The sequence below is a fragment of the Columba livia genome, chromosome Z (assembly GCF_036013475.1).
Source record: "Columba livia isolate bColLiv1 breed racing homer chromosome Z, bColLiv1.pat.W.v2, whole genome shotgun sequence".
NCBI classification, from domain to species: Eukaryota; Metazoa; Chordata; class Aves; order Columbiformes; family Columbidae; genus Columba; species Columba livia.
In genome coordinates this window covers 33,531,494-33,545,325 of record NC_088642.1, presented here as the reverse complement: position 1 = coordinate 33,545,325, position 13,832 = coordinate 33,531,494, and the positions used below count along the sequence as shown (strand labels likewise).

Here is a 13,832-nt window from a genome sequence, read left to right as displayed (position 1 = left end):
TTAAAAAATATTATTGTAATGTAGCTGTTTGTTATGCTAATGTCCATCAAGCTTTATACCAATGCATTCTGAAACACTGAGAAATTTCTAGAGGAACCAAGTACTAATGATGACCTAGAAGTTACTTGTACTTCAGCAGAATGCAGGTGATAGGAATACCTGACATTTACCTGAAATTGTACATTAAAATGCAGCAGCATCTAAGAAACCAACTAGATATTTCCTCTTTTCATCAATTAACACAAGATCCCCTGAACATTAGCAATATATCATCCACCTTGTGTGTGTATTTCATCAAGAAAAGCAATCACCATATCTTCAGTGAAGCCAGCTGCTGATGGGTGTAAGAATTCTTACAAGCACAGGGGTAGGAGGAGAGAAATTCTCTGCAATTTAAATAAGATTTGAAATGTCAGACTCTCCTAGATTGTATCTTTTCCTAGTTATGTATGAAAGCCTCATCTGATTTATTCAAGGACGTGTTTGATAACCCAAATTTGCAGCGTTGCTAATAAGGAGCAGAATATATATACCTTCAGCAGAAGGATGATTTAAAATACTGTCACAATGATATAGGAAGAAACATGCTCTGAAAAGAAATTTCTTTGCTTGTTGCTTGCACTACTGCAGATGCAAAACCTGATTTCACTCTATACTTATACAAAGCCTATGTTTTAATCAGATTTTCTTTCCTAGAATATCCAAATTAACATTAGAAAACATTTCTGTTATCTTTACTTATATCTTTGCTTCTGTGTAAAGCAAAAGTCTTATGGAAGCAGTTTTAACAAGAAAGCACCATTGATGGCAATAAAGGCTTAAATGTACAGCCCTCATTATTACACTTTTTAATAAAAATACCAAGGCAAAGAAGAACAAATATATAAAAGACACTGGGAGGGGGATGACAATGTTGGAGACAAACAAGACGTTGCCAAAGAAAGTGTGCACTACTTTAAGCAGCACATTCTGCCCTATTTTTAGACATTTGTTTTTTTTTAAGTGATTCAGCATGTTCTTGCGCTACCTCCATCTGCTTTATGGATCTCATAAATCCATTAAGTTTTACCCTTTGTACTTCAGCAGGATAACATGTACACGTGCAGGGGTTAAACGTACTTTTTTTTTAAATCCGTGAGGAGTATGGTAAGCCTCGTTGCAGTGGACTGGATCTAAGGGGATACAAAGTTCATAGTTGACTACCTCTTGGATAAGGAAGGGAAGGGAAGGGAAGGGAAAGGAAGGGAAGGGAAGGGAAGGGAAGGGAAGGGAAGGGAAGGGAAGGGAAGGGAAGGGAAGGGAAGGGAAGGGAAGGGAAGGGAAGGGAAGGGAAGGGAAGGGAAGGGAAGGGAAGGGAAGGGAAGGGAAGGGAAGGGAAAAGGAGAAGAAAGGTTCCAAAACATGCCAATTTAAACAGTTCTTAAAATGATCTGATTTATGTGGATGTGGAGGGTAAATATTTATCCCATCATGCCAGGGATTGAATAGCATTCCTCGCAGCCTACTTTCTTAGCATTAGAGGAGCTCAATATAATTTATATTTGGGTTCACTCTGTGAGAGATTTCAAAGCATTGTAAAATGGGCAGCAGGCACATAGTATGTAGGGGTTACAAACTAAGAATTAAGCTGACTGGATTAATATGTGTAAATAAGAGTTCAGTCATAAAGCTAGCAAGATCATTCTGACTTTTAGAATGATATTTTAATTTGACTTTTTAGAAAGATATCACATTTAGTAAATTTATGCAAAACTAGCATTAAGATGGCAGCAATGCTTAGTGAGTGAAGCTCTTTGATTTAATGTAGACATTAATGTGTGTGTTTGCCCAGATTATTGTTCTCCTAATGATAGGTAGAAAATGTTACAGTGTCCGTGGAACACAAAATGATTCAGCTTTTCCAATAAACACTGCAACAGCAAGTGGCTGAGGACAAACTGGAATGTAATTAACACTCCAGTAAATATTAGTTCAAAATTCCCAAATGGCAAGGGTGAAATTTGTAGCAGGTGAGCTGAATATGAAAGGTCATATAACAAATAAGAAATTACTTTTTCTTATGTCATCCAATTTTAAAATGACATGACTGTTTCATCAGAATTGCAGATGTTTAACAAGTTCCTGGTTTTGTGTGGATTTAATGGAAATAATGTTATGGACAGAAGGGATGTCAGAGTGGATACTCCAACCAATTGTGATGTGCCTTATTCAAGTTAAGCTTGAGGTAAATATATACCATGAATGTGTCTTGATTTTGGCTGGGAAAGAGTTATTTTTCTACCTATTAGTTGCTGCAGTCCTGTGTTTTGGATTTAGAATGAGAATAATGCTGATAATACACCGATGTCTTAAGTTGTTGTTAAGTCATCAAGTACTTTTCAGCTTCGCATGCCATGCCAGGTGTACAAAAAGCTGGAAGGAGGCACAGTCAGGACAGATAAGCCAAAGTGGCCAAAGGAATATTTGATACCTTATGACAACATGCTTCAGTATATGTTTAGGAGGAAGGTGGCTGGGGGAACTGCTCCTCAAGGACAGGCTGAGTATCGATCACCAGGTGGTGAGCAGTTACATTGTGCATTACTTGTTTTACTTATCTTTTAATATTATTATAATTATTACTATAATTACTGTTTCTATTTTATTTTGATTCCTTTGACTTCTATATTTGACTCATATATAGAATAGGAATGATCATAAAATACACTGCTGTGCAGTTTGTGGAATAATTTTCTGCGGTAGAGGTGAGCTAGAATAAAAAACTTACCAGATATGAAAACAGTGACTATGGTAGTAGAAAGACAGATGGCAAATGCAGAACGTTAGAATGGCAAATGATGCAGAAATGTCAAGGCTGTTCGTACTTATTTTTTATGTACAAGTATCTTATTAACGTCTTCTATTCATCACTAGCTGCTCCAAATCTATGAATGAATTATTAAATCTAAGTGTCATTTATGAATCATGTTTTTAGGGGGGAAAATACTTTGTAACAGTACTTTTACTAGTAGTCATTATCATATGTCTTCTTTTCAGAATCATAATTTTACAGCTCTACCACAGTTTACTAATTTAATTCATAGTTTAATAAAATGGGTCAATGAACTATGAAAATATTTTGGCAAAAGTATGCAGGATTTAATTTATCTCTTAACCAAAATATGGATAATGGAAAGAGTGACAAACTCCAGTGTAGCTCTGGAAGTTCTTTTTAGAGAAAAATGAAACTGCTATGTGAATGCATATATCTTACGACTTCTAGCAAAGCACACTCTGATTTTTACTTAGTAAAAGCACAAGAGAACATAAGAGCCGTATATATATACATATATATATATATTTTTTAATGACTGAGTATCATAGTAAATTATGAAATAAGTAATGATGTAAAAATAAAAACTATTTCTTTGGTCTTCGTCTTGCTAAGGGATCAGAAACCTACTGCATAGTAGACTAAGAATGAAAAAATAAGCCTGAGCAGGAGGCATGCCAGTAGAAATTGATAACTTGTGTGGAAAGTTATTGTTTCATGAACAAGATGACATAGTGTGGTGGGCTGACTCTGACTGGATTAATCAGCTAGGGAAGGGAAAAATAAAAGGAAGCATTCATGGGTCAGGATAAGGACAAGTAAAGATCACTCACCAATTATTGGCAATAGCAAAACTGACTCAACTTGGGGAAATTAATTTATTACCAATCAAATCAGAGTAGGGTAATGAGAAATAACTAAAACACCTTGCCTTCAATCCTCCCTTCTTCCTGGCCTCAACTTCACCCCCTGTTTTCTCTACATCTTTCCCCCAAGTGGAGCTGGGTGATGGGGGATGGGGGTTGTGGTCAGTTCATCACGTGTTGTTTCTGCTGCTCTTTCCTCCTCAGAGGGAAGACTCATCACACTCGTCTCCTGCTCCAGTGTGGAGTACCTCCCATGGGAGACAGTCCTCCATTAACTACTCCAGCGCTGAGTCCTCCTCATGGCCTGCAGCTCTTCATTAACTGCTCCAGCATGGGTGCTTTCCATGGGGTGCAATAGTTCAGGAAAAGACCACTCCAGCATGCATCCTTCACAGGGTCAGAAGTCCTGCCAGCAAACCTGCTCCAGAATGGGCTTCTTTCTCCATGGGGCTGCAGGTCCTGTCAGGAGCCTGCTCTAGGGTGGGCTTCTCACGGGGTCACAGCCTCCTTTGGGCATCCAGGTGCTCTGGCCTGGGGTCCTCCCTGGATTGCAGATGGATCTCTGCTCCACCTTGGACATCCATGGACTGCGACGGGACAGCTGGCCTCAACATGGTCTGCACCAAGGGCTGCAGAGGAATCTCTGCTCCAGCACCTAGAACACCTTTTGCCCCTCCTTCTTTAATGGCCTGGGTGTCTGCAGAGCTGTTTCTCTCACATATCCTCACTCCTCCCTCTGGCTGCAGTCGCAAATTTTTTTTCCCCTTCTTAAATAAGTTATCCCATAGACACTGCCACCATTGATGCTGGACTTGTCCTTGGCTAGCAGCAGGTCCATCTTGGAGACAGCTGGCATTGGCTGTATTTGACATATGGGAAATGTCTATCAGCTTCTGACAGAAGCCACCTCTGTAGACCACCTGCCACCAAAACCTTGCCATGCAAACTCAGTATACACAACTATCAGGTTCTGTCTTTGCCATACAAACATTCTTGGGCCATGACCATGAGATACCAGTAATAGTTACATTTCTGTATGTAGTTCTGATTTCTGATATATTTTGCTCTATTTCAGCATATATTCATAACCTATTATTTCAGGGCTTGTCCTTTTCTTCCTTAAATGGCAATCCTAACAGTTAGGGAGATTTTTAATAATATTTTTATTGTGTTGCCTTGAAAGACTTTTAAAAGTCATGTTCCAAATTAAATTTATGCCAAAGAGAAGACTTACCTTTAATATAAATTTTTATTTCCTTGCAGGCCATATGTTGACTTAAATCTGTTATAATACAATCAAACTAAAGATCAAAGATAAAATGTGGTGTTCTTTGACAGAAAAGTGATCCATTTTTCCCGAACAACTATTTACAAATCTGAAAATGGAGAATTTATTGCATCTTGTTTTAATTTCAGTTTCCTTTAATGCTTTTTACCCCCTAAGATGTGTCTTCATATACTAGAAGTCTGTGTATACTGCATGCCATATATTTTAGATACATCTGGGAAGCACATTACGCAGTGAAAATCTGAGCAAAGAAAGTGAACCTAGAGGGGTAGTAGAAGGAAAAGGATGAAAGCAAATCATGTTAGCATCTTGTTTTGCTTCTGCTCTTTCCACTACTTCCTGTATGTTTTGTTTATCAAATATTGTGTAGATCAATGTAGAATTTTAGTATCTTTGATTTTTACAGTCACTGATGTTTAAAATCTTGATAATTTGAAAGCTTATTGTAAAGCTTTCAATGTCTTGAAGAAATAAAAAGGACTTGGACCATCCTCTTGGCTCTGTGTTTGTCCCTTTTCCAAAGCATAAGAAGTTCTTTGATACCATGCACTCTTGATTTTGTGTTTTTATTCATTATGCCTTTGTTTTATGCAATGGCATTGCCCAAGGTGATTCCAGATTTTTTTGGTATTTTCTAGCCAAGTAACTGTAAATGGGAGATTATGTTACTTTATCTATATAGTGTTATTTAAGCTTCAGGTGTTGTTGTTTGGTGGTTTTGTTTGTTTGTTTTTCTATCTAATATACTAAGTACCCAGACACGCACTAAAAAAATTAAAATGTGACCAATTAACCCGGTGTATACCTCCTTTTCTATACTAGCTCCCTCAAGAGTTCAAATCACATCACAATCCACACCAAGTAGCTTTCTACCATTTAATCATATAATTACACAATAATTTGTGTTGGAAGAAACCCCTTGAGATCTCCAGAGCAACCTATTGCTAAAAGCAGAGCTGACTTCAGTGCTAGGATCATGCTCCAGATAAGAGATTTCTGAGAAGCTTTAAGGGCTTTATGGAGCACAAATATTATCATAAATTTTAGATTCCTGGACGAGATATCAATCAATGTATTTTAATGTGCAAGTTCCACTGCATTCATTTTATAAGGTTTGCATTTTAGCTCACAAGGAGTGCTGTACAAGGAGTGTGTAAAATGAGCTCTTTCCCATGGTACATCTGAAGGAACTCCCAAATGTCCAAGAAATCCTTCTCTAGGATTTGAATGGAGGTAATTAATTCCCTAATTATCTGAAAGCCAGAGATTAAATAATTAAGTGCCATTCATGAGGCACTAATAAAATGGGTATAACTGAAGAGTTTTAGAAAGTTTTGACAAGATTGTGACAAATGCTAAATGAATTACTATAGTATGGAAAATAACAACTCAATTTTATGTACAAATTCTGTTTGTCAGTTCTATTTACCTTTTTGACGAAGAACATGAAGAGAAAAACTCTTAATTTTTTACTTTTGTATGTTTTATGAAAAATTATAATATAATGTAAATTCTAGCTGTTGTTGCAACTGGCATTATTCAGACTCTTCGGTTCGGAGTCCTGTTCCAAATAGGGTCTACCTAATGCATACGCACTTTAGACATATCCTCTCTTTTCTGTCCATCTCTCTATAAAAAGTTCAGTGCAAGTAAGGGATCAAGCTTTCACATATACTGCTTGCAAGTAAAGTGAGGGTTTTTTTGTCGTTAATTTGAGTGCAATTGTGCCTGTAAAATGTGACTTTGAGGATATTGCTGCAATAGCACTACTAAGTTTGCACAGCAATGCACAAAGCTAGTGTGATAATAAAGAATAAAGATTATTTTCTTCATTTTATTACTTCTACATTATCTGGGTGCAGACAATCTGCTATACAATAATGAAGTTTTCCTGTCATTGGGAAAAGTAGATAGATTTCCATTCATTTCTCTGTGTTCTGGTGTACAGTATATCCACATTAAATTTGTTAAATTTTGTTTGGAATTTTTGAACAAATATATTAGTACCAAAAGAGAGAGATACAAGTATCAATTCAATTTCTAGTTGCAGTATGATAGTCCACCTAACTTCAGCTGCACATTTTCCACTGTTGTAGCCAATGTTGGTGGGCATGACATGAAAAAGCTTGGGCTGCAGGAGCAAACAGAGAGATTAAGTGGTCTGGAGTATTTGTAGTTTAGAAAGGCAGGCAAAAAACAAGAAGACAGCTGGGTGAAACACAATTTCTGTTTTATGAAAATAATTACCTAGACTGACGCTTGCAACAAATCTTTTAATGCTAGTATTATCCTAATAAATTTTAGATCTCAAGAAAAGATTTGATGCTTGGTTGACAGTCATATAATGAAGGGGACCTGGGAAGAGTAGGACTCTGGAGCTAGATACAGACTATATTTGTTCTTGCATCTCCAATGATGCTTTAAAAAGCAATGGGATTTGGATGCATGCAAAGTTAAAAATGTCAACAGATCTGCTGTAAATGAGTAATGTGATCTGCAGCACTATTCACAGGTATGCGAGATATTGCTTCTCAATACACTTTTATGTAATTTGTTGTCATGGAAGAATTTTATGTTAGTCTGATGAAGGAAAGTTTTGCCTTTATTATCTTCTAAAAGGACAGTGTCACACTGGAAACAATTACTTAAGAAGACAATAATTTTATCTAAATAATATAATGATTTCAGGCAAATAGAAGAATGAGACATAGATGAACTCAGTTTTATGTCCAGAGTTTGTAACTTTTGAACGGGACTTTTGGACTAACACTGTTATAAAAGTTTTAAACTCTTCAGTCTCCCATGCTCAGGATACTTCAGCCCCAACAGGCTCTGAAATGCAGTTATATGGTAATACTGCAGAAATGTGAGAAGTATTTTCTGAAATATTTCATGCTGGCCATTCAAGATGAAAAATGGTAGCTAGAGTAAAAGAAGCACTATGGACTGCCAATCTGCAGTAGCTCCCAAAACTACATGTGAACTCCTAAGAAAGTAAAACTTAGAAATAAAACACTGCTTGCCCATTTGTTTATTTCTTAGATCCTGCAACTATCTTGTGAACGTATTGCTTCATTTACATCAAATACAATAGAGTCATAGAGGGACATATTTTGTAAAAATTGGTGAATAAGTAAAGGAAAAATGTCCAAATGTCACTGCAGACACAAGCTGTAGTCTGAGCTTGGCAGCTATTGCTTCCATTTGGCCTGCTGGCTTGCACATTAGCAAACTTGCTAGCCCATCACATTCTTAGCTTGGAGCCAGCCACAGCATGCTGCCCCATTCCCAGCTGGTGATGAAGAACATTGGAAGGGGCTTAAAATCCTGTACAGTCTTGTGCTATGGTGTGCTGGTGCATGGTAGCTGAAGGATAGCAAGATTCAAGATTCTTGCAGGAAAACAATCTGGATAAACCATTTTCCACTAATCCTGTTTTTCAGAGAACATCTATTGAAAGATCTTGTTAGTTGTGTGCACAGTTTACGTGTGTGGCAAGGATGAGCAACAAATAATAGTGTTGCCAATAATATTTTGTGTAAAACATTACAGAATAGTGAGTTTCTAAATTTCATCACTTATGCCCCAAATTCCTATACCTGCAGTTTAGAGTCCTGGAAACTGGATTTGTTTGGGGTGAAATTGATAACACTGACTCACCTGCAGTTACTGGTGAGCAAAATTCAAATCACTTGAGAGAAAGACAAAATCTCAGAAGGTATAGACCTACTTTTGTGATTCATGCACCCTATAAAAGAAGCTGCAGTGGTAGAAAACAAAGTACTCTTCATGTTTTGGTTGTTCCACAAACCAGCACCACATTCCACAAAAGTAGTACTAAATAAAATGGAACATGGACCGACAGGTGACCTGTCATCTTCCCTTTATATTTTCCTCTGAGACAATGTCTATGCAAATACTGAAAGATTTAAAACTTGCTGTCTTAACGTAAAATCTCACATAAAAGTAAGTAAAAAGTGTAGCAAACAAACAAAGGAATTAATCTCCCAAGTCCACACAAGTAAGAAAAGCCTAGGTTCCTTTAGTGTCTGAATATAAGTAAACTATCTTTTCAGTTTTGGTTCAACAGAGTTCTCTTCTTTGAAGATATCTCTTCTAAAATGAAAGGCAGCAGACAAATGGTTTATTTGGACTGGTTGAAGACTTTTTTGGTAATATTCCTAAAAGGAAAGGGATCAAAATTTCTATAAGAAAACAGATCTGGTTGCTACAGAAAAGTTTGGATAAACAACTGATTTAAGCCTTGTATACTAATTTCAGGAAGTCTCACACTCAACCTTTTGCATTTTAGTCATTAAGTCATGCTTCAATAGTGGTTATTTGGATGTTAGATTGCATTATCAAGGGGATTATAAAAGCTTTTTGAAACCAGCATGTTCTACTTTACACTGTAGTAACCTCATCAATGCTGTACCAATCATCACTATATTAATTTTTGCCATGGAAACTAATTTAGCTTGTATGGAGAATTCATAATAGCATTTTCCTTTGCTTGGTTTTGTTTCTAAAATGGTGAGTTGCAATGTGACAAAAAAGAACCCCTGTGAAGGACTTGAACCTTTAATACACTGAAAGCTCTAGCTTTATTAGTGTTATTATGTGTGTTATGAAAGAACAAATCTTTCCTTTTTTTTTCAATATGGTTACACGAGAGTGAATTAATTTTCTCTTCTTCGTGAGGGTTTGTGTAATATGAATATCTGCCTCTATTAAAAAGGCCTCAAGTCACAAACCCTTTGTTTTTGAAAATCCCATATATACAGAAAAAATATTACTCATTGAGATTTCTTAAGTAAAAAATCCAGGTGTGAAATTAGAATCAGAGTCTTAATTAGGAACGTGAGTCTTGTCTGCAAACATTTGCAAATACTCAGATTTGTGGGTTTGAATTGGGGTTCACGTCTAGACATAAAAATTGTCCCCACTTAATAAAGGCTTCTAGATTATTTGTGCAAATGTGTATCTCTTTTGCAAACCGTGGCAGAGGAGATTTACTTTGCCCAGATGGTTGTCATTACAATGGACTGGATCAGTCAGAAACATAGCATCATCTTAGATTATGATGTGCTGTGACCATCTCTTCAAAGAATATACAATATTGATCGAGGCTTTATGATACTAGTCTATTTCCATGTCAGAGTTTCACATTACATGTCTTTCTCTTCCATGATATAGGACATCTCACTTCTTTTTTTCATAGAATCATAGAATGTTCCGATTTGGAAGTGACTGACAAGGATCATTGAATCCAGCTGCTGTCACTGCATGTAACATGGTGACTATTCCCTGTAACCCCCTTATCCTTTGTGTATTTCAGGAGTGACCTATGAAATACGCCAAGGAGATTGCCCAGCACATGTGAGTGAACTCCATCAGGTCCCATGGACCCAAGTATATCTAATTTCTTTAAATGTTCTGCTACTTCTTCCCTGAAGCTAAGCCTTACCTGCTCCAGAGTTTCCTTCTCAGGAACCCTGGATTCCCAAAGCTTGTTCTTACCAGGAGAGATCAAAGCAAAGAAAGTATCGAGGACCTCTTCCTTGTCCTTTGACATCAAGGAGCTGTAAAATTGCTATTTGACCATAGTCGATCAGCTCATATTTTTAACAGAATCGTAAAGTCATGGAATGTCCTGAGCGGGAAGGGACCCACAAGGATCATCAAGTCCAACTCCTGTCACTGCACAGGACAACTGCCAAAACTCACACCATGCATCTGAGGGTGTTGTCCAGTCTCTTCTTGAACACTCTCAGACTTAGACCCATAATGACCTCTCTGGGGAGCCTGTTCCAGTGCTCTACCACACTCTGGGTGAAGAACATTTCCCTAATGTCCAGATTAAGCCCCCCTCTGGCACATCTTTCTGCCATTCCCTCAGGTTCTGTCATTGATCACATTATGAAAAATGTGTCTAGATCAAGCTCCTTGCTTTATCTGGGAGCAACGTGGCTGGAGGACAGAATGATATTAAGTTCCAGGCTTTTTTGTTTGGTTATTTCTTTGCCAAAGGCAGTGGAATAAGAGTTGCTCAGGACACTGTCCTGACTGACTCTATCAAACATGCCATCATGGAACAGTCTTGTAATCAGATATCATATTATCCATATATTTTTGTCAGATTCAAAATTTCAAGAGAGCTAACAAAATTGAAGTCTATTGACAGCTCTAAATGTGTCTCTCAGATTACAGAAGAGAAAGAATACAATAAACCACCTACCCTACCTCTCTAATAGTTGTGTATCCGAACAGTTCTGCCAGTATACTATCAAATTCAGGTCATTTCAGATCTTGATTGCATTCCTGACTTTGTCAAAGAATGAGGATCTGACAGGTTGTTGTACTCTTAGGAGAATGGTATGAGAATTCAGAAGTGATTTTTCTTTAAAAATGTTATGATTGAGCTCTTTTTTTTTTTTTGTTAGTTTTTTGGGTTTTTTTTAGTAAGTACAAGAGTAGTTTTATAGATCATCACAGTGATTCATTCTTTAACACTACAAATAACAAGGAATAACAAGGAATCAATTTCTATAATGTTAGTCATAGCATTGTTTACAAAATAGAGCTCGGATAGCTTATTCTGTTGAATGCCTTAGTTTGAGTTATTTGACTAGATTTGGTTGTTGAACCAAAAAGCTTCTTTGTCTCTATACCGATAGTTTATAACAGGTCAAAGAGTCCTGCCAGTATCTGTTCCATCCATGCTCCTGAGTCCTTTAGCTTATGCTGCTGAAGTATCACATACTCAGCAAGATACTATTAAGCGAATTTTAGATACAACTGATGTTTTGTGTGTTTGTTAGGAGGAATTATTAATTAACAGGTTGATGCTTTCAGGCTATTTTGACTCTTTCCCTAGTTGAAGGACACACAGTAACACAGTTGCTGCCCTTCATTTTACTCAAATATTGATATCTATCATTAAAATTATCTGTTTAAGATTTCTGTTGGTCTAACACGCTTACCAAGGCCTCTGAAAAAAATTGACCTTTTTTGTCCCCTGTGTTCTCATGCTTAGTGCAAGATAATAGATACCTGTAATGTAGTCCATATTTGCAGTACATTCTAGAGAAAGATCACCTGCACTGTGGGAATAGTCTTCTGAAATTTTTGATGTAGAGTTTCTAATTAAATACTCACCAAGTGATTGATGTGGCTGTGATCTGGATAACAACACAGGAAAAAAACAAGCCTTCCTTTTAATTAATTCTGGGTTTATTAACTGCTTCAGTGGCTATCACGTATGCAAACAACGTTAATCTCTTGATATGTGAATGATGAGATTACATTGTAGTTTTATTGTTAGAAATTACTGAATGTTTTTAGCACAGAAATCTGCTGCAGTTCCAAAAGTTTAACCAGGTTTCCATGACAGTGTTCTTATTATAGGAAACAGTTTTACTAGCTCTCTGGAGCAAACAGTACGGTATAGATACTACTCAGAGTTCTGGCTCCTCCTTTGACATCCATCTCTGACAGCCTTCAGAGTATGCCACCATCATACAACTACAGAAAACACCATGCCTGTGATGATCCAAAACACCATGGTAGTTTTTGACTATCTGCAACTCTAAGCCCACAATCCTTCTTCCCACTGCAGCCTTCCCGTCTACCTCATGTAGCCAGGCCCTGGAAAATGAAATACAGGTAGCTGTGCATTAGTTCTGTGGACTGCATCTTTATTTAACCTATCTATCTATACTCTTTGGAATGACATCAGAGAAAGTGAATGAAGACTAACAGAACACCTTTCTATGAAAATTATTTTCTAGAAGACTCTATTCAAATGAAAAAAACAACCTCATTTTGTATAACAATTTTGCAAAACACATACTTGATGTTTCATATATTTCTTACTATTTTCAAATAATACTTACCCTGGTAGATATGTGCCTCCAACAAGCCCAGATATCATTTAATTATAACAAAGCTAAAAATATATCTCTTTCTATCCCGTAAAAACTGTTTTGCTTGAGCCTGTTACTAAAACCGATTATCATTTTCAGTTCTAGAAGTTACGTGAATGCCCCTTTCTTCTTTTGTGCACCGTTAGTATGCTACTTTAGTTGCATATTCTGCTTTCTTGAACAGTTTTCATCCTGCTGTTTCTGTGGAGCTCTGATTTTGGGACAAGACACCTGAGTACAATGCACAAATTACAGTAATTATTTTTAAGATGAACAGGAACATAGCCCTCAGCTAATGGTTTAAACAGCTGTGGAAGGTGTCTCATTCTCCCTGGAAGCCCCAGCAATGGAAAGAGTTTCCAGGACTTCAGCTTACACCTAATGTTATGAGTTGTGTCTTGATACACAATTATACTTTTACAGCCCTCCTCTGAGAGAGTGTGTATATCTGCTTGAGGATATAAATTCTGTGGTCTCTTTAGCTGTCTCTGTAGGACAGGGAGAAATGAAAAAGGTATAAAGGAATACAAAAGCACAAAGTAAATTCAGCACTACTTGAAATCCCTAAGTCAGGACTGGCTTTTCCCAAAGTAGATGCTTCATTTTAATCAAGTCATTTGGACTTAATATAGGGTTTTTTTGTTTTGTTTTGTTTTTATTTTGTTTTATGTAAATGAGGAATAATTCATGAGAAAAAAAAATAGCTGGATAAAATAATATGTGTTCTCCCCTGCTGGCCCAGGAGTAAACACGTCTTCCAGATGTTCTGTGTTGAAAAATGTTGATGATTTTGTTTTGTAACATTGTGGTAATGTTGATTTTTTTTTCTTTAGAGTCTCCTCCCACTTTGAGAATTGAAGACATAAAATAAATTCTTTGCTCCAAAATTAATTTTGGCATATATGTTTCAAGTCAGAAATAAGCTAGCTTTTTTCATTTTT

The 13,832-nt window shown here is 36.8% G+C and overlaps 1 long non-coding RNA gene across 1 annotated transcript; it reads left to right on the top strand.

The window, feature by feature from the left end:
• The first annotated feature begins 1,013 nt into the window (after window positions 1-1,013).
• Window positions 1,014-5,607, top strand: LOC135577394 (uncharacterized). Its single transcript, XR_010469164.1, has 3 exons — window positions 1,014-1,146; window positions 2,099-2,224; window positions 3,883-5,607. It is a non-coding gene; the product is annotated as an uncharacterized LOC135577394 (long non-coding RNA).
• Window positions 5,608-13,832: the final 8,225 nt, after the last annotated feature.